This window comes from Henckelia pumila, chromosome 3 (assembly GCF_033568475.1).
Source record: "Henckelia pumila isolate YLH828 chromosome 3, ASM3356847v2, whole genome shotgun sequence".
Taxonomy (NCBI): domain Eukaryota; kingdom Viridiplantae; phylum Streptophyta; class Magnoliopsida; order Lamiales; family Gesneriaceae; genus Henckelia; species Henckelia pumila.
Genome location: NC_133122.1, coordinates 21,558,834 through 21,565,874, shown reverse-complemented (window position 1 = coordinate 21,565,874; position 7,041 = coordinate 21,558,834).

Below are 7,041 nucleotides of genomic sequence, written 5' to 3'. Positions count from 1 at the left end.
GGACCAGTCGGAAAGCCTTTGGTTTGGATAGAGTGAGGAAGAGAAGAAAAGTCTCGATGAAAATCAGAAATAGGAGAAAATCTAGAAAAAGCTCGACTAGGATCATCAACCCATCGAGAATACACAGGATTCCAAGATAAATCCATCCTGATAATAGACTGATGGTTGATGATATGACTCGGCTGGATTTCAAGAGAAGGGATCTCCTCAAAATCAATATCAAAAGGACTCAAAATCCGGTTAATAAATCGGGCAAAAGGAAAGGAAACCTTTTTAGCCATCGTTGACGTGTGATGCATAGTCTGCATAACAAGGCGCGGAAGGTTAAAAGGTCGAGAGGAGATGATATGAAAAAGAATATATAAATCCAAATATTTGCAAGTGGAGAGGTCTCCACTGCGGGGAACTATGGATGTGGTGGTGAGTTTTTGAATGATTTGGAAATCAGGACAAAGACTCTTGAGATGGATTCGATCGTCAGTAGCAGTGGCTTGACGACCGAGAATAGTAGAAAGAAAGAGATCACGATCAAAGTTTGGATCATTTTGTGGCCAAGTTTGGGAAAAGTATTCACCGGGTCCATTCCTGGGAAGATCAAACCAGGAGGACAGATCAGCAGAAGAAAAAATTATATGCCTACCTTGAACGATAGTGTCAATGGTGATATCACCATGCCCTAATTCGAGTTCAAGGTTTGCATAGAACTCGTGAATCAGTGGAGGAAAGATTCGGTCGGGGACAGATGGCTGGAAAAAGGATTCCCAATGTTGAGCATTGATTAAGTTCAACAGTAGGAGATGGGATTGGGCCAAGTAGGTAGTATCTAAGATACGACCCGGATGAATCTGACGATGTAAATAATCATCAGGAATGGGCCTAGAAACAGCTGGTTGGGTAGGATCACGGACAATAATAGGGCGACTAGAACTCGCCTGATCGCGACGGTGTTGACAGGCATTTTTATGGGTTGGAATCGGATGAAATAGAGATAAGAGAAGAAATTTAGGTGCAAGAAATCGGAATGAGCGATCTGATATTTATAGGGGATGGAACGATCGGAAGCTCCAATCTGGATCGGTCGTTCCGATCGTGCGGTCCACTGAGGTAAGGCCACGTGTCGATCGGAAGCTCCGAATGGGCTTCGGACGTTCCGATCATGAGGCGGTAATTAAAGATAAGGCGGTTAAAAGTAATTTGAAAAGTCGGATCAGATGGGGATCGGACGTTCCGATCATGATCGGTGGTTCCGATCCGCATCTTGGAGGGAAAAATTACCGCGCAAGATGAAAAGTGGCGGGATACAGATCGGAGGTTCCGATTTGGATCGGTGGTTCCGATCTGGAGCGGTGGTTCCGATCTGCCTTAGGAAGAATGCATGATTTCGACTCTTTAAACTTTATTTTATTTAACATTTAAGCAAATAATTCACATAAAAATGTGAGCTTCTTAATTTTGAATAAATACAATTAATTTGTATTATCCAAAATTAATTTGCTCGAATTTAATATTAAGCTCCCCCTTAATATGACATTAAATTTTAATTTATGCCTACAAGTGATTACAACTCAATCATGCCAAGTTCACCACGCAAACGAATAAAAGTATTTTCATCTAGTGGTTTTGTAAAAATATCAGCAATTTGATTAGTTGTGTCAACATATTGAAGTTCAACTTCATTTCGTTCGATGTGGTCACGAATAAAATGATGACGAATGTCAATATGTTTGGTGCGCGAATGTTGAATCGGATTCTTTGTAAGACAAATGACGCTAGTGTTGTCACAGAAAATAGGAATTTTTGAAAAATAGACGCCATAGTCGAGCAATTGATGCTTCATCCAAAGAATTTGCGCACAACAACTACCGGCAGCCATATATTCGGCTTCGGTCGTTGATAACGCAACACAGTTTTGCTTTTTGGAAAACCAAGAAACTAAACAGTTTCCTAAAAAGAAACAAGTTCCACTAGTGCTTTTTCGGTCCACCTTATATCCACCAAAGTCGGCATCGCAATAAGCTTTTAAATCAAAGAAAGAATTTTTCGAATACCACAAGCCGAGATTTGGAGTATTTGAAAGATATTTGAAAATGCATTTTAAGGCGAACAAATGTGATTCCTTTGGACATGATTGAAATCGTGCACACAAGCAAACACTAAACATAATGTCCGGTCTACTAGCAGTAGCATATAATAAGGAGCCAATCATACTACGAAAGGAAGATTGATCTACAGTTTTACCATTTTCATCCTTGTCGAGTCTGATTGCTGTGCTCATAGGTGTGGATGATGATTTGGTGTTTTCCATCCCAAACTTCTTTAGAATCTCCTTAATGTATTTGCTTTGGTTCACAAAGAACCCATCTTTACACTGTTTGATTTGCAATCCGAGGAAATAGTTAAGTTCCCCCATCATGCTCATCTCAAAGTGTTCCTGCATAAGCTTGGAGAAATCTTGACAAAGAGTTTCGTCAGTAGAACCAAAAATTATATCATCAACATAAATTTGCACGATCAAAAGATCATTTTTGACATTCTTGGTAAATAAGGTAATGTCGATCTTTCCTCTTGAAAAACCATTTGAAAGCAAGAAAGTAGACAGTTTATCATACCAAGCTCGAGGAGCTTGTTTCAAACCATATAATGCTTTGTTTAGTCTAAACACATGATTAGGTAAAGAAAGATCAACAAAGCCATCAGGTTGCTCAATATAAACCTCTTCTTTCAATTCACCATTAAGAAAGGCACTTTTGACATCCATTTGAAATAACTTAAAATTTCTAGAGCAAGCAAAAGCAAGTAGCATGCGAATGGATTTTAGTCTAGCAACAGGCGCATAAGTTTCATCATAATCTATGCCTTCTTCTTGACTATATCCTTTAGCAACAAGCCTAGCTTTATTTCTAGTGATAGTGCCATGCTCATCAAGTTTATTCCTAAACACCCATTTAGTACCAATGATAGATCTATCATGCGGCCTAGGAACAAGAATCCAAACATCATTGCGTTTAAACTCATTCAACTCATCTTGCATCGCAATTATCCATGCATCATCTAACAAAGCATCATCTATGCATTTAGGTTCAACATGCGAGACAAAGGCAAGATGATTACAAATATTATTAAGAGAAGAACGAGTGGCTACTCCCTTTGAAGGACTTTCGATGATAAGATCTATTGGGTGATCTTTGTGAAGCGTCCACTCTTTGGGAAGTGGTGTTTCCTCAACGAAAACATCTATATCATTTAGGCTTGAGGAAGCCAACTCCTCTTCGAGTAATTCTACATCATCAATGTTAGTGCGAACAATAGTAGACATAGATTCATAAAAAATAACATGCATAGACTCTTCAACAAGTAAAGTGCGTTTATTAAAAACTCTAAAGGCCTTACTTGAGGTAGAATATCCGAGAAAGATACCTTTGTCGGATTTGGCATCAAATTTGCCAAGGTTGTCCTTACCATTGTTATGTATGTAGCATTTGGAACCGAAAGCTCGAAAGTAAGAAATGTTAGGCTTTCTCCCTCTCCATAATTCATATGGAGTTTTCTTGAGAATTGGCCTTATTGATACGCGATTGATAATGTAACAGGCAATGTTCATTGCTTCAGCCCAAAAGTATTTTGGTAGAGAATGCTCACATATCATGGTCCTCGCAATCTCCACAAGTGTCCTATTTTTCCTCTCAACGACCCCGTTTTGTTGAGGAGTCCTAGGACAAGAAAAATTATGACCGATGCCTTTATCTTCACAAAAGTTTGAAAAACTCTCATTTTGAAATTCAGTTCCGTGGTCACTACGGATCTGCTTTATTGAAAGATTTTTTTCATTCTCAACACGTTTCACAAAAGTTTTGAAATAATCAAAGGCATCATTTTTGTGGGCTAAAAACAATGTCCACGTGTAACGTGAAAAATCATCCACAATGACAAATGCATAAAGCTTCCCTCCTAGACTAGCGTTCCTCGAGAGAACACATAGATCTAGGTGAAGAAGTTCAAGGGGCATAGAAGTAGATATAAAATTTTTGCTTTTAAAAGATTCCCTTGTATATTTGCCAAGTTGACATGCATCACAAATAGAATCTAATTTTAAATTGAGTTTTGTCATACCAACAACTAAATCAAGTTTAAAAAGTTTTTCTATGGTACTAGGACCAACATGACCTAGTCGTCTATGCCAAAGAATGTTGTCATCAACATTCAAGGATACAAGGCTTTTAATATTTGATAAAGATAAATTGTTTAAATAAACCTTGTAAACATTTTCACTTCTATATCCTTTGAAATTTATGGATTTGTCACTAATAAATGATACAGTGCAGTGTTGGGGAGTGAATTTGACTTCACAACCTCTATCGCACAATTGACTTATGCTTAGTAGATTATGCTTAAGTCCTTTCACTAGGAGTACATCATCAATTAGGCAAGAATTAGATATACCTATTGAGCCGATGCCTTCAATGACTCCTTTGCTGTTGTCTCCAAAGGTGACTGTTCCCTTCTCCTTAGGTTTGACTGATTGGAGTAGATCCTTGTTCCCCGTCATATGTCTAGAACATCCACTGTCTAGATACCATATGCTAGGGAGAACAGTTTTCCTAGTTCCCTGAAAAGAATTGTTTTGGTACCCTTTAGTTCTTTTGGGTCCACAATGTTAGAAAAGAGAGATATAAAATAGACTTCTAAGAGTTCAGTCTCTCATAGCAACATCATCGCCACTTTCTAAGAGTGCTCCCAGTAGTAGGTAGGGCATATGGCCACTTTAAAAACCTATTTCCTTGGACAGAGCAACGTTCAACAGGGAGACCAGCCGCAAGTCAAGGCATTTTTAAGCCGGTCTATATTGAACTCCCTTAGATTGTGATCTCATAATGCCGACTAATGAGTTGTTAAGTACTCTTAGGCCTCCATTTCATATAGCTCTTTTGAACATATTGATATTTCAATGATCTGCATTTATGTCTAACATGACCAGATTTGCAACAATAAGAACAAGTAGGGGGTGATCTCATCTTAGCCTTAGCTATTAGACTAGCAAAGTCTATAGACTTCTTACCATAGCCTATTCCTCCCTTATCAAAGCTACATTTCTGCATGCTAAGTAGGTTGTTCAATTTATTGCTACTCACATTGAATTTATCGAATGATTTTTCTAAGTGATCTAGGTCATCCTTAAGTCTAAGATTATCATGCTCCTTAGTTTCTAATTCCTTTTTAAGATTTCTATTCTCTTTTCTAAGAACCTTAGCCATATCAAACATATCTTTATAAGCATGTAAGAGTTCATCGTAAGTAGGTACCTCGTCATCGTCGTCAGAGACGATGTCATCACTCTTAGCCATGAAGCAGAGGTTTGCTTCCTCGTCGTCGTCGTCGCTATCACTCCAGGTAGCTAGTAGGGCTTTCTTCTTTTCTTTGTCCACTTTCTTCTTGAGTGGGCATTCATTGGCGTAGTGACCTTGTTGTTGACAGTTGTAGCAGGTCACTTCTCTCTCAGGTTTCTTGTCTTTCTTGAATTTGTTTCCTCGCATGAATTTCTTGAATTTTCTTGCGAGGAGAGCCATGTCATCATCGTCATCTTCTTCGACTTGTGTAGTCAAAGCTATCCCTTTGTGCTTGATATCTTCTTTCTTTGATTCTTTTCTTGTGGACACTTCTAACTCATGGGTTTTTAGGGTCCCATGTAGTTGATCAAGATCATAGGCGGCAGTGTCCCCTTTGTTGGATTCGATGATGGCGGTTCTCTTTGCATCCCATTCTTTTGGTAGGGCACGAAGAGCTCTCCTCCAAACTTGCTTTGTAGGATATTGTTCTCCCAATTGTGCTTACTCATTGATGATTTGAGTAAGCCTTCGGAACATGGTGTCAACATCTTCATTGGATTCCATCTCAAATGTTTCGTATTTGAGTTGGAGTAAGTCGATCTTTGTCTCTTTCACTTGGTTGGTGCCTTTGTGACATATCTCTAGCTTGTCCCACATCTCTTTAGCGGATGAGCACATCGATATCCGGTTGTACTCGTTCATATCTAAAGAACAATGCAAGATATTCATAGCTTTAGCATTTTGCGAAATTAATTTCATGTCCTCTTTTGAAAAGTCATCCATTCCCTTAGGAATTTCAACCCCATCAACTATTTTCATAGGTGTATAGGGACCTTTCACCGTCACTTTCCATAGGTCATAGTCTACGGATTGGATATATAGGGACATACGATTTTTCCAATACCCGTAGTTTATGCCATTAAAAAGAGGAGGACGATTAGTAGATTGCCCTTGAGCATAATCACTCGCTAGGTTTGCCATAAAAAGGATTTGAAAAGTATTTTCAAATGGCTCTGATACCACTTGTTAGAACCTAATGGGGGGGGGGGGGATTTAGGTTCTATTGGCAACTTTAGCAATTTAAAGCGATTATGCAAGTACGCAAGCGAAAGACTTAAGCAATCAAATAATAAGTGCGATAAATAAATGCGTAATGTAAATAAAGCAGTAAAAGGGATAAGAAATGTTTATGGAAGTTCGACGATAAATCGTCTACGTCTCCCCTTCTTGGTTAAGTCGATTAACCAAGGATCCACTAGCACTTTGAACGTCTTGGCCTTGATGGCTCCAAGGATAGCCTTACAACTTGACACGATCACCGCGCCGATACAACTCAACACTCTTGGCCTTAAGGGCTCCAAGGATAGCCTCAACACTCGTAAAATACACTTGGCTTCACACACAAGTGTTTACAAAATCGAGCAACCAACTCACAAACTAACAACCCTCGATATTACAACCCCGAATACAACTCGATATGTGAATATATTTTGAACACTCAAAAGGGGCTACAAATTGCTCAACAAATGGCTTGAATGATGCTTGAGAGGATTGAGAGGCTTGAAGATGTTGGGATGGATTGAATGGCCTCGGAATGCCTCCTTTTATAGCTGAAATTTTGGCATCGATCGGAACTTCCGATCCCTGCATCGGAGCTTCCGAAATTTGAATTCTGAGACACGCGGGTGTACTGGATCGGAACGTCCGATCCACTTTG